At 31.3% G+C, this 20,548-nt stretch overlaps 1 pseudogene; it reads left to right on the plus strand.

The window, feature by feature from the left end:
• The window catches only part of LOC111689848, a 19,402-nt pseudogene extending 704 nt beyond the window's left edge, over positions 1 to 18,698 (plus strand).
• Positions 18,699 to 20,548: the final 1,850 nt, after the last annotated feature.

Here is a 20,548-nt window from a genome sequence, read left to right on the forward strand (position 1 = left end):
CAGAACTAGAACAGAACTAGAACAGAACTAGAACAGAACTAGAACAGAACTAGAACAGAACTAGAACAGAACTAGAACAGAACTAGAACAGAACTAAAACAGAACTCGGCCACATAAGAGTTACACAATTTTAAATCGTGATCACAGCAATTAACCTCATAAAAACAAAGTGGACACGTTATTTTCAGTTTCTGGTTCTATGTTAGACATTGGGGAGTCGTCTTTAAAATTTTTCTAGAGGTTTTAAAATTTTTGCAGATGGGTGGACAGACAATCCTTTACTTATAAACGGCAGCAATACTGTAGGATGATATCAAAAAGTGCATAAATATTTTCTGAACTTTAAACAGACCTATATAATAAATTAAAATTAACAAGTATGAATTTATAGTCGGACATTGCCGACCATATGATACCCTACACCAGTCAGTAAGTTAAAATTTTGAATTTTTTTTAAATAAAGCATTTAATTTGTTTTATTGTGGAATATTTTTACTTATTGTTGACAAAAAAGAGAGATTTTCTACATAGGGCTCATAGGGGAGAAGAGGTAAATATGGGTCTATCCTTATAAATTTTGGTAGATGAATTTACGTCTACTACAAAGTCATTTATGTAGATTTTAATCGTTTTATAAGTAATTATAAGTTAATTTTGACCATGAAGTCATTTTCTGAAGGGGAGTCTGTATGGGGGCTAGGGTCAAATGAGGTCCGATCACAATAAAAATTGATATTGTCAATTATTGTTCTATAAAACTAATTTTTGCTGATTTTCGTTGACATTATAAAACATTTAACGTACTTATGAGCCTAAAGGCCCGATTCGGGGGGTACGGTTGTATGGGGGCTAGGAGAAATAATGGACCGATTTCAATCATTTGCAATAGCGATCATCCTTGAACCAAAAAAAAGAGTATGTGCCAAATTTCATCAAATTATCTTGAAAATTGAGACCTGTAGAGTGCGCACAAGGTTTACATGGACACACAGACAGACAGACAGACAGACAGACAGACGGACGGTATACTTTAAGGTGGGTCTAGGACCAATATTTTTGGGTGTTACAAACTTCAGCACAAACGCATAATACCCTCCCCACTATAGTGGGTATAAAAACTTACATTTAACTTAAATTTACAGTTACTAAAATTATTTTATTAAGTCTTTTTAATAGCGGAATTTTTTGCCATAATGCCAGTGAAAGGTATAACTAATTCACAGCCACGTTATTTTACATTCTCCTGGTCCAATTATCGTACATGGTATAGTTTGATATTTATATTTATCATGATTTTTGATACAACGTTGGCCATGAATAAGATATTGAATGGAGCGATAACATTTAATAATATAGGTAAGTTTGAGTTAATGTTTAAAGAATGCAAAATATATTACAAATATACATACATAAACACATACTGTTACAAAAATTAAGCTGATCCCTTAGTTTTGTTTAAATACTTAATTAAATCAAATTTTAACTTTCAAATCCTTAGTTGCATCCTTTTCACTTTATTACAATCTAATTTGTTTTTTTACTGATTTGACAGTTACTATAAACTTTGGAAAAATTTAATTTAATTTAGATTTATTACTAATTATAGTCTTTGTCTAGATTATTTTTTCTTGTGTACATTTATAAAGCATACTTTTAGGTTTTAAGTTATTTCTTGCTATTAAAGGGATAAAAAGGAAAATGTTAAAAATATTTATGGGTGTTATAAACTGAAACAATTTTAGGACAGTATTAAATATTTACAAAAAAGTTGTAAAGCTACACAATATAATATATTGTTTAAATATTTAGCTTTAATATAGTATACTTTTTGGCTTTATCAAAGTTCTAGTTCAGTTCTAGTTCAGTTCTAGTTCAGTTCTAGTTCAGTTCTAGTTCAGTTCTAGTTCAGTTCTAGTTCAGTTCTAGTTCAGTTCTAGTTCAGTTCTAGTTCAGTTCTAGTTCAGTTCTAGTTCAGTTCTAGTTCAGTTCTAGTTCAGTTCTAGTTCAGTTCTAGTTCAGTTCTAGTTCAGTTCTAGTTCAGTTCTAGTTCAGTTCTAGTTCAGTTCTAGTTCAGTTCTAGTTCAGTTCTAGTTCAGTTCTAGTTCAGTTCTAGTTCAGTTCTAGTTCAAAAATGTTATTTTTTCCTAAAAAGCAATATTAAAATTAAGTACTTTAAGTTGCAAGGTCTAGTGTAATAAAACTAAATAGTTTCTATAGGTATGAAATAATATTTTCTAAAAATTACTTAAATATTTATAAGAGTGTTAAAGAAACATGTTTACAATGTTTATCTTTTTAAATACAAGATACTTTAACAGCATATTTGATGGCACTTAACAAACACATATTTATCTAAAGCCTACTTTTGCAGCAACAATCACAACACAAAATGAAACATACTTTCAGGTTTTAATTTTAACTTAAGCTAGCAAAAAAGTTAAAGAGAGAAAGAGAATAAAAAGAAATAGGAAAAAAATCGTTAAAATATTTGCAAATGTAATATATATATACATATATTCACTTAAATGTTATATTAAATTCTTCCAAAGCCGATTATAATACTTTTACTTACTGGTAATGCTTTATCATTCTTCATCTTCTGCACCATTATCTTATTTTAATACTTCTCTAAAGCTCTAATGCTAATACACATGATATTTCTCATTTATTGCAGAGCCCTTGATATTTCGTATTTGCATCATAACATTCATAGTCTGCTCTTTAAGTTTGGCCCGCAAGTGGCCAGATTTAATGGTCTATTGGTATGAGATTGAACAGAAGTTACCACCGTATAACTCACAATTTCAAAAGTCTCGTATGGCGTATAAAATACGCATGGTAACACTTGTGGGAATGATGTTGTCATTGAGTAAGTTTATGAAAATCAAATGAAAATGAAACGAAATAAAATATAAGAACAAAAGTTATAAATGATATAAAATTTAGATAAATTATAATAGTATAAAAGTGAAAACAAACATACTCAACATTTTTTTCTTTTGCCAGGATAAATCCCAGGAAAAAAATGTAATTGATGTATTTACTTTTTGAAATAGTCATTTTGTGTGTAAACATTTATTTCGTTTTTGTTTAATTTCTAGGTTATTTTTCCACAATTTTATTTTGTTATTGGTTTTATTTTAGTGTGTTTATCTAATTTTTTTCTGTTGGTTTATAAATGATATATAAATGATTGGAAAGGTCATTTTAAAATATTGCCAAAATTTATCATTTTCATTTGTGACAACTTTTGTAATTAAAATAATTGAAAAATAACAAAAAGTTTCTAGATTGACCTCAATATAATTTTAAATTGTTAGATTTCTATTTTATAATTATTTTTATATTAATTATCAGAATAGATTGTAGGTATATTGATTTTGTCATTACGTTTGTAACTCATCGTAATATTGGTTATAGACCCACAAAAGGAAACTTATATATATATGTATAAGTGTACCTAAACTGAGTCCTATTACCCGATCGATCTAAACACTTTATTTTGTCTGTCTGTTGAAAACAGGATATGATCGAATCGGGGGAGTTTGAGGGCTCTTCGTTTTTGCCCTTGATAGTTTAGTGTTCTGGTAGACCAGATGTTGTAAGTTAGATTCCCGAATGAAACACTGGTTAATAAGTGCACAACCGCTCCGTTAGATATCTAGGTGCATTTCTTCGGATTTGATGTATATATCCTTCCTTTAAACTAAATAGTCAGTAGTTAGTTAGTTCGTTAGTTAGTTAATTAATTAGTAAGTAATTAAGTTAGCTAGTTAGTAAGTTAGTAAGAAAGTAAGAAAGTTAGTTAGTTAGTTAGTTAGTTAGTTAGTTAGTTAGTTAGTTAGTTAGTTAGTTAGTTAGTAAGTTAGTAAGTTAGTAAGTTAGTAAGTTAGTAAGTTAGTAAATTAGTAAGTTAGTAAGTTAGTAAGTTAGTAAGTTAGTAAGTTAGTAAGTTAGTAAGTTAGTAAGTTAGTAAGTTAGTAAGTTAGTAAGTTAGTAAGTTAGTAAGTTAGTAAGTTAGTAAGTTAGTAAGTTAGTAAGATAGTAAGATAGTAAGTTAGTTAGTTAGTTAGTTAGTTAGTTAGTTAGTTAGTTAATTAGTTAGTTAGTTAGTTAGTTAGTTAGTTAGTTAGTTAGTTAGTTAGTAAGTTAGTTAGTTAGTTAGTTAGTTACAAGTCCAAGTCCAACAACTTTCAGAGATATTTTGATATTTGAAGACATGTTTTCTTCTTTATAAGTTAGTAAGTTAGTAAGTTAGTAAGTTAGTAAGATAGTAAGATAGTAAGTTAGTTAGTTAGTTAGTTAGTTAGTTAGTTAGTTAGTTAATTAGTTAGTTAGTTAGTTAGTTAGTTAGTTAGTTAGTTAGTTAGTTAGTTAGTTAGTTAGTTAGTTAGTTAGTTAGTTAGTAAGTTAGTAAGTTAGTAAGTTAGTAAGTTAGTAAGTTAGTAAGTTAGTAAGTTAGTAAGTTAGTAAGTTAGTAAGTTAGTAAGTTAGTAAGTTAGTAAGTTAGTAAGTTAGTAAGTTTAGTTAGTAAGTTAGTAAGTTAGTAAGTTAGTAAGTTAGTAAGTTAGTAAGTTAGTAAGTTAGTAAGTTAGTAAGTTAGTAAGTTAGTAAGTTAGTAAGTTAGTAAGTTAGTAAGTTAGTAAGTTAGTAAGTTAGTAAGTTAGTAAGTTAGTAAGTTAGTAAGTTAGTAAGTTAGTAGTTAGTAAGTTAGTAAGTTAGTAAGTTAGTAAGTTAGTAAGTTAGTAAGTTAGTAAGTTAGTAAGTTAGTAAGTTAGTAAGTTAGTAGTTTAGTAAGTTAGTAAGTTAGTAAGTTAGTAAGTTAGTAAGTTAGTAAGTTAGTAAGTTAGTAAGTTAGTAAGTTAGTAAGTTAGTAAGTTAGTAAGTTAGTAAGTTAGTAAGTTAGTAAGTTAGTAAGTTAGTAAGTTAGTAAGTTAGTAAGTTAGTAAGTTAGTAAGTTAGTTAGTTAGTTAGTTAGTTAGTTAGTTAGTTAGTTAGTTAGTTAATTAGTTAGTTAGTTAGTTAGTTAGTTAGTTTGTTAGTTAGTTAGTTAGTTAGTTAGTTAGTTAGTTAGTTAGTTAGTTAGTTAGTTAGTTAGTTAGTTAGTTAGTTATTTAGTTAGTTAGTTAGTTAGTTACAAGTCCAAGTCCAACAACTTTCAGAGATATTTTGATATTTGAAGACATGTTTTCTTCTTTATACAATTTTAGCTGAACACTTACTAAGCTGTATATCGGTTATACACTATTCCAATTTCTGTCCCATAACCAATGACCCAATTGAGAACTTCTTTCGTCTGTCCAATGAACATATATTCAAAATTTTCCCCTACTCCAATTGGTGGGGTTGGTATGGTAAGATATCGAATTTTATATCAACGTTCACCTGGAATTATATGGATATATTTGTAATGATAATAAGCATTGGATTGGCTTCGAAATTTCAACAGCTTAATGAGAATTTAATGCAGTATAAGAATAAGGTTAATTCTATAAACAATTTAAAATATATTAAACATATATTGAACCTCTTATCTATTTTATAAAGCAAATGCCACCCGCGTTTTGGTCTGAAAACAGAATTCTCTATCGTAATTTATGCAGTTTGTGTGAGCGCATGGATGATGCCATTTCTATGATAACAATGGTTTCCTTCTCCAACAATTTGTATTTTATATGTGTACAACTGCTACGAAGTCTCAAGTAAGAATGTTTACAAAGAATTTCAGCACTTTAACATCCGTAGTTTTCATTATTATTACTAAACTTAAAATGTCGACTTTTTTCCTTCATCTTTTGTCGCTATTTGTTAAACAGTAAAATGCCGTCAATTGCACACGCTGCTTACTTCTATTTCTCACTATTCTTTCTGTTGGGACGTACATTGGCTGTATCCTTGTATTCGTCAACGATACATGATGAATCCCGCAAACCCTTGCTAATTTTACGATGTGTACCCAAAGAATCATTGGTGTTTGGTGGTGAAACGTTTTGCTGAAGAAATTAGCAACGATTTGATTGCATTGAGTGGCATGAAATTTTTTCATTTAACACGAAAGTTGGTATTGAGTGTAAGTTCATTTTAATACTCTGAGATTTGTACAACAAACACATGAAACTAAGTTGTTTTGGATCTCATTCGTAGATGCTCGACACGAAAGTGTTCACATTTTCATAGACAATACATTCCAGTCATGTTGTTGAACAACATCATCAATGCAACTTCATTAAATTCTGTACATGTTTTCAATTACAATGGTATTAGAGTGGTGTTTAAAATTAAGAATAACAATTGTATACATTTATAAAAATATGTTATTTATTCTATTCTAGTTCAGTTCTAGTTCAGTTCTAGTTCAGTTCTAGTTCAGTTCTAGTTCAGTTCTAGTTCAGTTCTAGTTCAGTTCTAGTTCAGTTCTAGTTCAGTTCTAGTTCAGTTCTAGTTCAGTTCTAGTTCAGTTCTAGTTCAGTTCTAGTTCAGTTCTAGTTCAGTTCTAGTTCAGTTCTAGTTCAGTTCTAGTTCAGTTCTAGTTCAGTTCTAGTTCAGTTCTAGTTCAGTTCTAGTTCAGTTCTAGTTCAGTTCTAGTTCAGTTCTAGTTCAGTTCTAGTTCAGTTCTAGTTCAGTTCTAGTTCAGTTCTAGTTCAGTTCTAGTTCAGTTCTAGTTCAGTTCTAGTTCAGTTCTAGTTCAGTTCTAGTTCAGTTCTAGTTCAGTTCTAGTTCAGTTCTAGTTCAGTTCTAGTTCAGTTCTAGTTCAGTTCTAGTTCAGTTCTAGTTCAGTTCTAGTTCAGTTCTAGTTCAGTTCTAGTTCAGTTCTAGTTCAGTTCTAGTTCAGTTCTAGTTCAGTTCTAGTTCAGTTCTAGTTCAGTTCTAGTTCAGTTCTAGTTCAGTTCTAGTTCAGTTCTAGTTCAGTTCTAGTTCAGTTCTAGTTCAGTTCTAGTTCAGTTCTAGTTCAGTTCTAGTTCAGTTCTAGTTCAGTTCTAGTTCAGTTCAGTTTAGTTCAGTTCTAGTTCAGTTCTAGTTCAGTTCTAGTTCAGTTCTAGTTCAGTTCTAGTTCAGTTCTAGTTCAGTTCTAGTTTTCTAGTTTTTCTAGTTCAGTTCTAGTTCAGTTCTAGTTCAGTTCTAGTTCAGTTCTAGTTCTAGTTTCTAGTTCAGTTCTAGTTCAGTTCTAGTTCAGTTCTAGTTCAGTTCTAGTTCAGTTCTAGTTCAGTTCTAGTTCAGTTCTAGTTCAGTTCTAGTTCAGTTCTAGTTCAGTTCTAGTTCAGTTCTAGTTCAGTTCTAGTTCAGTTCTAGTTCAGTTCTAGTTCAGTTCTAGTTCAGTTCTAGTTCAGTTCTAGTTCAGTTCTAGTTCAGTTCTAGTTCAGTTCTAGTTCAGTTCTAGTTCAGTTCTAGTTTCAGTTCTAGTTCAGTTCTAGTTCAGTTCTAGTTCAGTTCTAGTTCAGTTCTAGTTCAGTTCTAGTTCAGTTCTAGTTCAGTTCTAGTTCAGTTCTAGTTCAGTTCTAGTTCAGTTCTAGTTCAGTTCTAGTTCAGTTCTAGTTCAGTTCTAGTTCAGTTCTAGTTCAGTTCTAGTTCAGTTCTAGTTCAGTTCTAGTTCAGTTCTAGTTCAGTTCTAGTTCAGTTCTAGTTCAGTTCTAGTTCAGTTCTAGTTCAGTTCTAGTTCAGTTCTAGTTCAGTTCTAGTTCAGTTCTAGTTCAGTTCTAGTTCAGTTCTAGTTCAGTTCTAGTTCAGTTCTAGTTCAGTTCTAGTTCAGTTCTAGTTCAGTTCTAGTTCAGTTCTAGTTCAGTTCTAGTTCAGTTCTAGTTCAGTTCTAGTTCAGTTCTAGTTCAGTTCTAGTTCAGTTCTAGTTCAGTTCTAGTTCAGTTCTAGTTCAGTTCTAGTTCAGTTCTAGTTCAGTTCTAGTTCAGTTCTAGTTCAGTTCTAGTTCAGTTCTAGTTCAGTTCTAGTTCTGTTCTAGTTCAGTTCTAGTTCAGTTCTAGTTCAGTTCTAGTTCAGTTCTAGTTCAGTTCTAGTTCAGTTCTAGTTCAGTTCCAGTTCAGTTCTAGTTCAGTTCTAGTTCAGTTCTAGTTCAGTTCTAGTTCTGTTCTAGTTCAGTTGTAGTTCAGTTTTAGTTCAATTCTAGTTCAGTTGTAGTTCAATTCTAGTTCAGTTCTAGTTCAGTTCTAGTTCAGTTCTAGTTCAGTTCTAGTTCAGTTCTAGTTCAGTTCTAGTTCAGTTCTAGTTCAGTTCTAGTTCAGTTCTAGTTCAGTTCTAGTTCAGTTCTAGTTCAGTTCTAGTTCTAGTTCAGTTCTAGTTCAGTTCTAGTTCAGTTCTAGTTCAGTTCTAGTTCAGTTCTAGTTCAGTTCTACTTCAGTTCTAGTGGAAAAATTATCTTTAACTTAACTAATACCAATCTAATGTACATTTTGGAACGATATATTTATAGTGGTGTGCCTGTAGTGCCACTTCAATTGTAAATTTTCTATTGTTTGAAATTTACTGCATCTACCACCTAGTACTAGTACTTCATTCTCATACTCATCATTGACATTCTTTAGGATTTAAAAGAAACACAATTTACGGTTTTTTGTTTTAAATCAAATGAAATTTACCAATTGATTTAATTTATCTAATGTTTACATCCACTTTACTTATTTGTTGTGTTTTTTTCATTCTTTGTAGGTGGCCAGTACTATTGTCACATACGAATTGGTCTTAATACAATTTCATGAGGATACTAATTTGTGGGACTGCGAGAATGATCGTAACCAACAGTTTGACTATCAGAATGAAATGGTAAAACATTTGAATGGAACTTGAAAAGAAAATTTTGAAATAAAATTAATTTTCTAAACATATATTTTTTGATAGTTTCTAAAAAAATATGTTTGGATTTGAGCTGCTGTTTAAGATACTTTCTCTCCTATGTTATTGGTTACTTTAAATGTAGTGTGAGAGTTTCAATCAGATAAATAGTTACGCGAAGATCATTGATCGAGTTCCCTCAACTTGTAACAGAGCAGTGATTAATTTATTCCTAAATTAAAGTTAATCTAGCTTTTTCATAATTAAAATATTTTCCATTAAAAATCCCATAATGATTGCAACAAAATCATATTCTCTCCACCGCATGACATTTCACATGTCAGCTTATAGACATAAAATTCGCCAGACCATTCGTCATATCCTTCATTACTTTCAACCATTACTTGGCAATATATATTTTTTTATTATTATTTCTTTATATTGTTAGACATAAAACAAAAAAAAAATATTTATTTATATATATTTTTTTTGTTTTTTCTACCAATTAATCATAATGTGTATCTTGAATGTGTTGGTAATTTGTTTTTATCACACGAAAAGTATAAAAGCAGCCGCAAAAAAATAAAGTTGAAATAAACAAAAATGTATATATATTTTCAAACTTAATGAACTGTTACATTAACTCCAACAATTTGTAAGAATTTTTAATGTGAACATAGCACAATAACAACAACAATCTAAACGACGTACTATATCAACCAACTTTCATCCAGTCAACATCTAAATGACCAATCAACTCAAACTCACAATGGCCTAGATTGTGTTTTTGTTTGGGTGTGATAAATTTCCTTAAAAAGTATTGTGCAAATAAACACACCATAAAACAATTTTTGTTATTTTTTAAGAAACGTTCATGTAGAGTATTTTAACACTGAGAGAATTTACAAGAAATGATTTTAGGAAATCCTTTATGTAATATGTCATTCCGCAACATTCTTGGAACTCATTAAGATATGTAGTAGTGTTAGAATTGTGATGAAGTTATGTACCAAAAAAAATCATATTTTAAAGTGTAGTGAAATCTGTTTAGATCTGTGTACTAGCTGCATATAGGGTCCTTAACTAAAAATGGCTTTAATATTCATATATAAATAATTACACTGACCGATGAATGTTTAAACAAGTAAGAGTTCTATATTCGACTGTGCCAAATCTTATATACCCTTCATCGTGGTATGTTAAAAAAATGGTCACTTCCAAAAAGTACTATTTTATATTACTTACTTTCGGGCTCAACTTGCTTAATTTCATGTTTCTAGATTCATTATATTTGAAAAACGAAAAATACCCAAAAGATCCCTTTTATGGTTTCCCACCTAATTCGGACTCTAAATACTTAATTTCATATTTCTAGGTTCAATATTATAGAAAACTCAAAAAGTACTTTTTGAATAACGAAGAAGTACCAAAAAGTAACCTTTTTGGGTTCTCATCTAATTCAGACCTATTTCAGATCTCTGTTATGCACCGATTTTGATGATTTGAAATAGCAATAGCAACTTTGGATCTCGTCGATATCTGGGGTGCTATACAAACTGATTTCAACAAACGGCCAGACGGACTGATAGATAGACAGACAGACAGACAGACAGACAGACTGACAGACTGACAGACTGACGGACTGACGGACTGACAGACAAACAGACAGACAGACAGACAGACATACAGACGGACGGACAGAGCTTATTCAACTCCGCTAAAGCTGACAGATTAGATGCATACACAATTTTATTAACGTATCTTGGCAATGTTATAACGTCTCAATAATTTCAAACTTTACGCCACGATATCTCGAATCTTAAATGTATTGGACCGTAAGTTATCATCTCATTTTAGATCAATGATCATAGGTCTCATATAAGGCCAATGATTTATCGATATCCATATTACAAATTTTGAAAATGTTTAACTAAATAAACTTTGATACAGTTACTAATTTTTTTACTTAACTTTTACATATATTGTATTACCGGATGTTTTATTATCATATCAATGGATGTTTTTATTATAATAGTTTTGATATAACACCCACTTCTGAGACTATTTGTATATATCCATTTATACAATTTTTTTGAAGATATTTAACTCAAGCTTGGTACAAGAAACCAAGGACAAAAGCTTTTGAAGCTGGTTGAAATCGATTTATTATTTTAACTTCAAAAAATCATTAGCCAAAATTGGACATTATAAACAACAACAAACGTCCTAAAATGTCTCTCTCTACATAGATAAAACAAAATGAACGGTTTCAGTTCAGCATGTAGAGGGAACACAAATGTCAAAGTAAAATCACTTTGCTCAAGTATCAAGCTTTCCAATCACTGGTTAGGGCCCATAGAAGGATTAGACCCAAATGTGCTAAAAACACCCTACAGATGATATGAGGAATACCTACAAATATTGTGATCATCTAAAGAATTACTGATGTTATCTTTTAGCTTGACCGTAGTCGCCTATATGTATATGATCAATTTCTGTTTCCTGTATTTCATCGATCACGTCTAGTGATGACAAGCCCTTTAACCGACTTTTATTGTCTGCATAACAGACTAGAATCTTCATAGTTGAACTTAGAGCCCATTCGATCTTATTCTTCTTCATATTGTATTCGTTTGCAATTTTCGATAAACGGTTGACGCCTTAGTATTTAACCTTGTTGATCGATAAGAGACTATAGGAAGTGTTGATGATCACTTAAGCAATATCCTGATCGTATCACCGACCATTGACTCTGGTATAAAGTGGATTTGGCTAGAATCTTTGTATAATAGTTATACCCTATAGTGGGGAGGGTATTTGTGCGTTTGTGCTGATGTTTGTAAAACCCAAAAATTTTGGTCGAAGACTTACCATAAATTATACCAAACGGCTGAGAGTCACTTTCTGAGTCTATTTAACTATGTCTGGCTGTCCCTCCGTCTGTGTGTGTGTTCATGCAAGCTTTGTGCGCACGCTACAGGACGCGATTTTCAAGAAAAATTTGCTGAAATTTGGCACATACTCTTCTTTGGTTCAAGGACGCTGGCTGATGTTTGTAACACCCAAAAATTTTGGTCGAAGACTCACCTTTAAGTATACCAAACGGCTGAGAATCACTTTCTGAGTTTATTTAGCTATGTCCGTCCGTCCCTCCGTCTGTGTGTGTGTCCATGCAAACTTTGTGCGCACGCTACAGGACGCGATTTTCAAGATAATTTGCTGAAATTTGGCACATACTCTTCTTTGGTTCAAGGACGCTGGCTGATGTTTGTAACACCCAAAAATGTTGGTCGAAGACTCACCTTAAAGTATACCACCTTAAAGTAAACACTTTCTGAGTTTATTTTGCTATGTCCGTCCGTCCGTCCGTCCGTACCTCCGTCTGTGTGTGTATCCATGCAAGCTATGGGCGCACGCTACAGAACGCAATTTTCAAGATAATTTAATAAAATTTGGCACATACTCTTCTTCGGTTCAAGGTGTCGTCAAAATATTGGTGTAGGGTATCATGTAGTGTAGGCTATACATTCATACTTGTTTTTAAAATAAATTGTATTTAGTATTGTGTTCTTAATTTCGTGCCTTTTTCTCTTTCAGTGTATTTTTACACTTTTGGCGCTAATAACTAAAAACATTAAGCCAAAATGTGAACAAACGTGTACGTGTATATTTAGATATTTGTTTAGTTTTAACTCTTGTCTGTGTATGTGTTATCCAAACATAAAAAATACAGAAACGCGATAAAAATATATTAACAAAAAAAAAGAGAAAAAAAAACATATCAAGTTGTACTAAACACATACTTTCAAGTTCAAGGATGTAATAAAAAACTGTTACGAAAAAAGCAACAACAACAACAACTGGCTCATAAAAAATATTTTAGCACGTGAGCATTAACACATTTATGTCAATAATGCTGCCACGATACATTAAGCAACGTCCCATACGTTCTCTGCAAAAAAAACAAACAGTATGTATTTAGAAAAAAATTGCACGTCAATAAAATTGAGGGGACAGCTGTTGGCCATTAGGTCCTTTATTGCCAAGCGTAACCACCTTAAGCTACAACAACCATAAAAAAATCAAAAGTTATTTATAATTCCTTCATAGAAAAAAAGGGGAAATTTGCAAAAAAATAATACTTTAGTATTTACTTAATTAAAGGTGCTTAAGCTTTGAGCAAGTGATTGAGTGTACCCAGTCAAAGTCAAAGTTTTATATTTGTGGTTACAGTTTGTCATCAACTTCCGTTTCCGTTTGACGTTAAATCAACATCAATAGCAAAAAAAACTTATTGTAAATAATAGTTATTTGCTAAAAAAAAATTGTTACAACATTTTTCGTTTTAGAGGAAATCTTGTTTATTTAACATTTTCGTCGTTTTTTTGTGGACGTTTGTTGTTGTTGTTGTAATAATGACTCTTAATTTACGTCACTTTTACAAGAAGAATATTGTAAAACGTTGTAATGGTTTCAGCAAATTTTCTCAGTTGATTAAAAAACGCAATTTGAAAACGAGTCTTGTAAAACGAAAAAGGTAAAAAATATTGGAATTAAAATAAAATATAGAGAAGGAAACAGTGGGCTTAAAGGAAATTAATAATGAAACCAGTGAGAATGTTTAGCCGGGTATGTGATACCCACTCTACGCCAGTGTGTATGTAAAAAATGTGAATTTTTTAAAAGTGGAGTTATATGGGGACAAGGGTAAATATGGGCCTAACCTTAAAACTTTTGTTAGAGGGATTTACATTTACATACATTGCAGTCCTTTATGCTGAATGTAATCGTGATATTAGTGTTTACATAGAGCGACAAATAAATATACACGCCTGGTAACAAATTGACACCAAATTATTCAATAACATCCGTTGTCAAATACGCACATACGTTAGTCACGTACGTCACTATTGACAATGGATTGTAAGCTTACCACATTTGTTAACTTTTAGACAACGGATGTGTATACAATTTAGATGGCGATAACGAATGTTGCAAAGTTGACAACTATGTGTTGTCAAAATTACATAGTGTTGTCGTACGTATGTATATACCTGTAAACGAATGTTATTAAAAAAATATTGTCGATTTGAAAACAGTTAATTTTGACCTTCAAGTTAATTTCAGAAAGTAAAATCCCTTTCTGATCAAATTAGGCCCGATCATTATGAAAATTGGCAGTATTATATCAAAATAAATTTTCACGAGGGGTACGGTTGTAGGGGGGTTAAGTGAAATAATGAACCGATTGTAATCATTATCAAGCCTATTGCCATTAAACTATCTTGCAAATTGCGTGTGCATGTGGTGTGCTCATAATGTTAACATGGACACACTGGTAGACAGATGGATAGAATGACGGACATAGCTAAATCAATCCAGAAAGTGATTTTGCGGTGGGTGTAGGACCAATATTATTGATTGTTACAAATATCAGCACAATGTATAACCTCAGTCCCACTTTGCTTCCCAATTTAGAGCCATCCGTGTAGCAAGGGATTCCTACTGTATCTTATGTTCCGCTGGACCAAAACATTCTATCTGAGATCAGTGTTTCAAAGTTTGCGACATATTCTCTGTCTGGCACATCCTTCAAATGTGTCCTGAATACATTGATAATGTGTTCTATAACCGCTTTATGACCAGTTCACCTAAAGTAAAGAGCCATTCCGCTGTAATATCCGCTTAAATATTTTTCAGTGGGTGTAATATATAGCAACGTTTCCAGGGCCTTTGTTAAAGTATTACACATGACACCACTTATACCCAAGCGTCATGTATGTATGTTGAACTCCCCGTAGAAGTTTGATATTACACTTTTTGTCCAAAGCAGTCCAACAGATTATTGAGGCATAAGCTGGATTTGATTTAATTATTCATAGTAGGATTAAGACAATTTGCCATAGTAGGATTAAGACAAATTTCATAACTATAGTTTTTCTACATATCATCCAGCGCCGATGTGCCTTGTTGATCCTATCCTCAATGTGGAGTCTCCATTTGAATTTCCGGCCAAGGCCATTTTTGACTTTCTTTTGAAAATATAGTTTTCAGTCTTCTCTGGGTTAACATTTAGGCATCTCGGTTGGATTCTTTTTCTTAAAAAAAGTATTTATTAAATAATAAATTCTCTCAACTACAAGGTCCACTGTAACCTTAACAAATTTTACATAATTGTATACAATATAATAACTTTATTCAATATAACGTCAACTTGATTTGCATTATCTCGAAAAAATTGTGTTGTGACTCGTTTTCTCATATTTAATTCCTAGAAAAACGCATTCAATTAACAAGGACTTGAAGAGTTTTTTATATAATTTTAAAGATCCTAGACAAAATAAACGTAAGTTACTATATAATAAAACATAATTAATTTAAGGGCAATTTTAAAGTAATTTAATAATATAATAATTTTAATCAAATTATCATTTTGAATTATAGGTGGCATGCGTTATGCACGTGATAAGGATTTATTACACAATGGCTCATTTCATGAGGCTATAGGACCAAGTAAGTAAAATATCTTCAATTTAAATTATATAATATGTATGAATGCATGTATTCGTACTAAATTTTAAATTTTAACCATTTTCTTAAGTAGTTAATCAACTTTCAAGTTTCACTAATGTCATCAAATCTTTTCATTACAATTTCTTAAATACATGCATATGGTAAAAAAACAATGATTTGTCTACATCAGTGGTCGATGGAAAGATAATATGTCAAACATACTTTTTGAAAATCGTATAACTTAAACACCAAATTGTTTCTTTATATTTACATACGTCCTATTGTTAGTGACCAATAGCACACTGCAGTCCCTGACTGCCCCTCACTGCATTACACATCAACATCATCTTCCATAAAAACAACTATAGTTAATACAATTTTACACAACATTGTGGTATAAGAGTGTTTGTAATTGTTGCAGGTTTTATGACAAAAAGAAAACTTTATTTTTCTATTTTTTTTCTATTTAACTCCTGTTTCCGACACTTTCTTTAATATAATTTCTTAACAAATTAGCAAATAATGTCTTAAAGTTAAAATATGCAAAAGTTTGTAAAAGCAACAATTACAGTGGTTTTATTTAACAATCAAAAAGAAGAAGAACAAAGTTTAAAAGTGAATTTGACTCGTAGGTTTTTAAATGCAACCAACGAACAGCAGACAAAGATAGATAGACTTAATGAGAACATAATTGAAGACATTGTAAATAAACTACAAAGAAACCAAATTTACTATAAATGAACTAGAGCAAATGGTTAGAAATAAATGTTAAATTTTAAATTTTATCCATCCATCTATCTATCTATCTATCTATCTATCTATCTATCTATCTATCTATCTATCTATCTATCTATCTATCTATCTATCTATCTATCTATCTATCTATCTATCTATCTATCTATCTATCTATCTATCTATCTATCTATCTATCTATCTATCTATCTATCTATCTATCTATCTATCTATCTATCTATCTATCTATCTATCTATCTATCTATCTATCTATCTATCTATCTATCTATCTATCTATCTAAGATAAGTTTTTACGTAAGTGACTATAATTACCAAGTCCAGTTTCATTGATTTCGGAAATATTCAGTTTATCGAATTTATTTTTAAAGTTAACACTATAACTTAAATTGTACCTAAAGTACAAACAAGTACTTAACCAACAAGTACATACATATGTTTTTAATAACAATTCAATCAACTTCAATTTACATTCTGAATTTTCAATTCCTATTTTTACAACCTTTCCCAGTATTGGTGATGGCTCAATGTTTTTGTTTAATGCCCGTACGTGGAATACTTAGTAAATCTGCCAAAGGTTTATCATTTAGCTGGTATAGTTTTCGTACATTCTTTTGTTTGCTTTATATGCTGACCACCATACTGGATACAATGCTAACCACCTATAAGATCGTCCATAACAAACTGGATGTACGAAATATAGGTGAGAAAAACTAACAAACAGGCAGTTGGATATGGTTTGTAGCAGGCATGGGAAACTAAAATTTTGAAATAGTACTAACTATAGACTAGTCTCGTCTATAGTCCAATATATATACTTGACTATAGACTAGAGTATGGACAAGACTAATGTCGAGGCTATAGACTAGACTATAAACTAGACTATAGACTAGACTATAGACTAAACTATAGACTAGACTATAGACTAAACTATAGACTAGACTATAGACTAGACTATAGACTAGACTATAGACTAGACTATAGACTAGACTATAGACTAGACTATAGACTAGACTATAGACTAGTCTATAGACTAGACTATAGACTAGACTATAGACTAGTCTATAGACTAGACTATAGACTAGACTATAGACTAGTCTATAGACTAGACTATAGACTAGACTATAGACTAGACTATAGACTAGACTATATACTAGACTGTAGAATAGACTATAGACTAGACTACAGACTACAGACTAGACTACAGACTAAACTAAAGACTATATTATATATTTGACTATAGATTATACTAAAGATTAGACTATGGACTAGTTTTTTTTAAAGAAAGTACTAAAGTACTGAATTTTCCATGCCTGGCCCGTGGTGCCAACGGAAATGTAAAACAAATTCTGTATAAATAATAAATCAATATTTACAGAACCATTCATTTTTCATTTCTCCATACTTTTGGCATCGATTGGATTTTTACGTTTGGCTTCGAAATGGCCTCAACTCATGCGTCGCTGGCAGGAGGTGGAAGAACAATTGCCCCCTTTTAATAACTGGGTGGAAAAAGAGGAATTGGCCATAAGGATTAAAACTGTTACATTTGTTTTGATAACATTATCATTAAGTAAGCAGTGACAAGTAATGCTAAGCAAATAGCTAATTGTTGTTGCAAATAGAAACGTAATTAATTCTTTAATTACAGCTGAACATTTGCTCAGCACTATTTCAGTCATTCATTTTGCAAACTATTGCCCGTCTGACAGTGATCCCATTAAATCATTTTTCCTAACTGTTGTGGATCAAATCTTCTATATTTTCGATTATTCACCCTGGTTAGCTTGGATGGGTAAAATACAAAATATTCTCTTGACTTTTGGTTGGACTTATATGGATGTTTTTGTTATGAATGTTGGCATCGGATTGTCATCGATGTTTAAACGTGTTCAGACGCATATGGAAAATGTTCAGGGATTGGTTTGATGTTTTTGATATTTCGATTTAGTTTTGTTATAAATTTCTGTTTTAAATTTTCTAGGAAATGCGAGAGTCTTTTTGGGCGAAATGTCGTTATCAATATACTTTGATTTGTAATTTAATCGATGAAGTAGATGCGGCAGTTTCTGGTATTATAATGCTGTCATTTGCTAATAATTTATATTTTGTTTGTATACAGTGTTTGAAAAGTATTAAGCAAGTGTTCTTTCTGATCATCGATATCTAAGAACAATATAACATAATAGTTTATCTTTTCGCATTCCAGCAAAATGCCTTCGATAGCTCATGCCATATATTTCTATTTCTCTCTAATGTTTTTACTCGCACGCACACTGGCCGTTTCTCTTTATCTGGCCGAGGTCAACGATAGATCACGCAATCCTTTAACGGTAATAAAACAAATACCACCAAATTGTTATTATCCCGAAGTAGAACGTTTTGTTCTAGAGATCAATATCAATAAAGTGGCCATGACGGGTATGCAGTATTTTGATGTTACCCGGAAATTGGTGTTAACGGTAAGTGTTGAAACATAAAATTTTGTAATTTATTCAAACTGTGTAACTTATACTAATTGAAAATTAATGTTGAACTAAATGTTTGTTTTTTTTCTTTAACATGTTATTAAGGTGGCTGGAACAATTGTTACATACGAACTGGTTTTAATACAATTTCATGAAGATCAAAAACCATGGCATTGTGGCACCGATTAGTTTACTTTGTATGTTGTTTCTTTTTTGTTTGTAGTAAATAAATAAAATTGTTGTTGCTGTGGTTATATTTTTAACTTTAAGAGATTTGTTAAAACATTAAAACAACTACTTGGAGGCATGAAATTATTTGAAATATGTGTGATAAATTTAATGTTGTTATTAGTTCATAATTAGCACTCTACAAATTGTGTTTTGGAGTTAGCACAAGCATATGATAATACAAAATCTTTTCTTTAATCGCATATGTGTATAACATCATCAGATTCGAAATATTACTATAATTTAGACTTAGAACGTAGAGAATGTTAAGTCTATTATAACCGAGTAAGTGATGCAGCGGTAGCGGTTTACCAATACTTCACACTTATATAACGTCTTGAACATGATGAAAAACTTTTCACGCAAATCTTATCTGCACAAGAAATCACGTGATTCTCGTTTATATAGACAAAATCAAATGAATATTTTTAAGAAAGACAGATCTCAGAAGGCTGAGTCAATATGTGAACCTTTTAGCAGTTGAGGAATTAAAATAACTATGGAGAAACATCGAAGAGTAAAACTTGCGAATAGATATTATTTAGATATTTGCGAACAATACCGAGACATAACCTTTTCTCGACAGACATGTATGAAAGTAAACCATAAGCTATTCTTGAGCAGTTAAAGCTGTCCTTGCGATTGTTGAGAGAAATATGTTTCGAATAATATAAGACTCTATCTGCATTCATAGAGAAGACTTACATCGAATGAACCATAAACTATAGAGATTGCGATTGTTCGGAGATGTTTTCTTGATTATAGATGATGGTGTTCTGCAATATCGAGGTAAAAAGGTTCTACCAATATTGCTAATCTGACGGGACTATAATGATCAAATGTATTTTTGACCCTTTTTTTGAAATGATATGACAGGGGGCCGAACCAGAGAACCATATAACCGGTACCATGGGAACCGATAGCCCTCAGGCTAGAGATTTGGACTTTGTTTTTTTCCCTGTTATTGAAAAGGTCCCTTCGGGGTGCACGTAATGGCTGTGATTTAAACCCGAATTCTCGGGAAGAAGTGTGGTGGATTGAATGATGATGTAAGAAAGGTATCTTATTCTTTCGCGATACTATGATATCTCTTCCTTGTCGAGGTATGTGTAGAAAAACTTTTTCTATCCCAGCGTAATCCTAGAGAGAACGCTCTTTGTTAGTTAGTTAGTTAGTTAGTTAGTTAGTTAGTTAGTTAGTTAGTTAGTTAGTTAGCTAGCTAGATAGTCAGTTATTTAGTTAGTTAGTTAGTTAGTTAGCTAGTTAGTTAGTTAGTTAGTTAGTTAGTTAGTTAGTTATTTAGTTAGTTAGTTAGTTAGTTAGTTAGTTAGTTAGTTAGTTAGTTAGTTAGTTAGTTAGTTAGTTAGTTAGTTAGTTAATTAGTTAGTTATTTAGTTAGTTAGTTACTTAGTTAGTTACTTAGTTATTTAGTTAGTTAGTTAGTTAATTATTTAGTTAGTTAGTTAGTTAGTTAGTTAGTTAGTTAGTTATTTAGTTAGTAAGTTAGTTAGTAAGTTAACAACTTAGTGCACATACGCATCGTCGAGCTCTGTGTTTTAAAACATATTTATACCCTATACCACTTTAGTGGGGAGGGTATATTCGGTTTGTGCTGATGTTTGTAATGCACAATAATAGTGGTCCTATACCCACCTTAAAGTATACCAATTGGCTCAAAATCATTTTCTGAGTCACTTTAGCTATGTCCGTCCTTCCCTTCATGTAAACCTTGTAATCAACAGGTCCCAACTTGAAAGATAATTCAATGAACATGATCTTCTATGGTACCGTAGTCGAAGACTATTGAAAAT

The sequence above is a fragment of the Lucilia cuprina genome, chromosome 5, assembly GCF_022045245.1.
Source record: "Lucilia cuprina isolate Lc7/37 chromosome 5, ASM2204524v1, whole genome shotgun sequence".
In the NCBI taxonomy this organism is placed as follows: domain Eukaryota; kingdom Metazoa; phylum Arthropoda; class Insecta; order Diptera; family Calliphoridae; genus Lucilia; species Lucilia cuprina.